This window comes from Notolabrus celidotus, chromosome 7 (genome assembly GCF_009762535.1).
Source record: "Notolabrus celidotus isolate fNotCel1 chromosome 7, fNotCel1.pri, whole genome shotgun sequence".
Lineage (NCBI taxonomy): Eukaryota > Metazoa > Chordata > Actinopteri > Labriformes > Labridae > Notolabrus > Notolabrus celidotus.
The window spans coordinates 1,133,834-1,137,673 of NC_048278.1; positions in this window are offsets into that span (position 1 = coordinate 1,133,834).

The window sequence follows — 3,840 nt, forward strand, 5'->3', positions numbered from 1 at the left end:
AGGGATGGGGCGAGGTAGAATAGAGTGAGAGAAGGACAGTGAAAATGGGAAAATAGGAGACAGACAGACGGGAGGAGGAGGGGGAGTCGCTTGAGTGACTCTCAAGTTCCGGTCTTTAATAGAAAGAGAAAATCCCTTATCCCAGTGCATCTGCACAGGAGGATATCTGTCATCATATGAAGGTTGCGTACTGTGGTGAGCCACATCCTCAGCTTCTCTGCTATGTTGGAAGTGAAAGAAGATCCTCATGTGTGCTCTTCTGATTTTTAAGCTTTCATAAATGCATCCTTTATATTTACAAGGTTAGATTTGCTGAACTTTGTATACAGCCTCTTACATGTAAAGCTTACACAGGCCAGAGAGTAACCAGATTATGTTGTGTTTGATATCACTTTAAGTGCAATCAAAATGTTCCAGACTTTTATTACCGGCTTGTTGTTTTTATTCATACTGCTGATCCTGCACAGGATATGTCGGGCTGGAGCTGATCCCAGTTGTTATTTGTCAGAGGCTGGAACATCCGAGGGCTGCACGGTGGTGCAGAGCTGTTTCCTCACAGCAAGACGGTTCCTGATTTGAATCCCCGGTCGGGCAGGTGCCTTCCCGTGTGGAGTTTGCATGTTCTTCCTGTGCATGCGTGGGTTCTCTCCAGGTACCCCGGCTTCCTCCCACTGTCCACAAACACGCTCACCAGGTTGATTAGTCACTCTGAATTGTGTGTAGGTGTGAGCGTGTGCATGAATGGTTGTCTGGCTCTACATGTTAGCCCTGTGATGACCTGTCCAGGGACAGGTCGCCCAATGACAGCTCGCTCCCGCGGCCCTGAAGCAGTAAAGATGATGGATGGATGAAACATCCTGACCAGGCTGCCAGTCAATCACAGGGCTGATGAGACAACCTGTTACGATCACAAACCCACTATCTAGACTCATCTATCAATCTTATGAGTATGTCTTTGGGATGTAGGTAGCCGTATCCCAAGAGAACTCACTCAGGTACAAGAAAGAGCATGCAGACCCCTCGCAGAAAGACCAATGTCATGTTTCGGACCAGGTACCGTCTTGCTTCAAGGCCACACATTTATTACATTTTTGGATGTTGAAATAGATTGATTGATTAACAAAAGTTCAACCTTCTGCAATTGCTCCAGCTCTACACAGTGGTATCTTTAAACACTGGTTCTTTTTTGCACATTTTGGGGTCATGAAGACTAAAAGATTAAAATAGTTGCAATCACAGTTTCTCAGCTCTGAGCAGGGAAAGAGGCTGTGACGATAATACCTGAGGCAAGTGTTCCTGAACAAAGCACATCCCCGGAAACCATCTGAAAGTTGACTGTGTGCCATCTTAACACTTCAGTTAATTGTAGAATATTTGTTTCGTTTTTTTTCTAGATGGTGAGAAAAATGTATTCCCTGAGTCTAAATGTAACAGCACTGTCAGGAACTCGAGGCCCTGATGTGAAAGGGATTGTTGAACTCACTGAGTAAACTGCAGCATGCTGTTTATCGTCACCGTTCTGACTTTATTCCTTCAATCTAAGGACTCACTTCATGCACTTTCACCTGCGAATCACACAAATACACACACAGCTGCAGACAAACACTCAATTGTCCACAGGAATGTTTTCGAGCTTGCAAAAGAGCGTACTTCCTGAAACAACAAAGGCTGGTTTGCCAGGCTGCAGGAAATGCTCCAAGGAAGTTGCAGGCTGTTTTTCCTGTAAATGAATTTGAGTTTTCCTGAGTGCTTGGTGACAATGCCTACAAAGACGGGGAAGAATGCAAACAATGTACCCAAATACTAACTGGCACTGCCTCTGCAAATTTGATAAAGCCTCATGAAATAAACTCTCTGGCCTTGTAGCTTTTTGAAGTCTGTGTTCTTCAGAGTGACCATGACAGTGTATTCAAACTTGTATTCAAACAGCAGAGGATTGCTCTTGATGCAGAAAAAGCTTGATATAAACAACTAAACTGTTTAAGTGCATGTCAGGATTTATTGTGCAGGGCTCTGAACTTGATGAACCGCCGGCTGACTCACCGTCAAAGCCTTAAAGAGATATTTATTTCACCCTTAAAGTAACATTAACTCCCCCTGAGAGGCAAGCAGCCACATTTTCACTGCTGCTCCTTTCAGTATTTATCTTCTTCCTTCCTTCCCTTTTTCTCCTCTGCGACCTGCTGCACTCAGCGGAAGTGAAGAAGGATAACAATATAGTGACATATAGGTGTATATTTATAGACGCTAAAATGAGAGAGCAAAGCTGCAGAGGAAGGCCTAGCTTTGCAGAGGCATTGTTATATATATAATGGCAAGGATGTGGCAGACAGGGGGTGAGTGTATCCAAACACTGAGCTCCTATATACTCTCAGTTTGATTAACTACTGAGGCAGGGAGGTTTAGTAGAGTTGCATTTCTGCTTGGATTTTACACGTCCTCATTAAACAGAAAAGGGTGCTTTAATCATAACAGGCTTGCATGTACTATACAGCTATAAAAAGTAGTCCCTTTGAGTCTATAGCCAGTAACACTTCATGTCAACAGAGAACTATCAGCATCCTTGCAAGACGACTTATCTGGACATTTAAATTCTCATTTAATTAGAAATATTCGCTTGATTTTTTTTAGATAATTCAGGTTAAACTCAACATTTCCATCTAAGGTAGCATCAGACAAGGTGAACGGAACTTCTGCAGGAGTGTTTATGTTGACATTTCTGTCCTCATTCAGCTCTGGTTCCTCTCAGAGCCTTGACGTTGACACACCTTTAAACATAAATGAGTCAGATGTCTCAGCTTTGAACATTGTTGCTGTTATCTCTCCCTCTTCTGGTTTCAGTGACTCTGTAGAGATCAGCAGCTTAGAGATGCTCTCTCCAGCTCTGTTGCTCCACTTTTCCCTCTCAGAGATGGTTGGGGTCCAGTAGCTCCTCAGGCTGTCCACATCTGTGCCCGCTAACTGTCATTATTTCCCCACGACCAAGACCAGCCTGAGACCACAATGAGACTACTTTCTGTGGAGTGATTTGATATGACTTGTGTGATCAGGCTGTCTCAAGCATCAAGGCAGTCCATTCTATTCTGCTTTGATCCATTCTGTTCCATTCTATTCTATTCTGCTTTGATCTACTCCATTCCATTCCATTCTGCCTTGATCTATTCCAGCCATTCCATTCCATTCTATTCTGCCTTGATCTACTCCATTCGATTATACTCTGCTTTGATCTACTCCATTTGATTATATTCTGCTTTGATCTACTCCATTCGATTATATTCTGCTTTGATCTACTCCATTTGATTATATTCTGCTTTGATCTACTCCATTCCATTCTATTCTGCCTTGATCTACTCCATTCAATTATATTCTGCTTTGATCTACTCCATTTGATTATACTCTGCTTTGATCTACTCCATTGGATTATATTCTGCTTTGATCTACTCCATTCGATTATATTCTGCTTTGATCTACTCCATTCCATTCTATTCTGCCTTGATCTACTCCATTCAATTATACTCTGCTTTGATCTACTCCATTCGATTATACTCTGCTTTGATCTACTCCATTCGATTATATTCTGCTTTGATCTACTCCATTCGATTATATTCTGCTTTGATCTACTCTATTTTATTATACTCTGCTTTGATCTACTCCATTCGATTATATTCTGCCTTGATCTACTCCAATTGATTATACTCTGCTTTGATCTACTCCATTTGATCATATTCTGCTTTGATCTGCTCCATTTGATTATACTCTGCTTTAATCTACACCATTCAATTATATTCTGCTTTGATCTACTCCATTCGATTATACTCTGCTTTGATCTACTCCATTTGA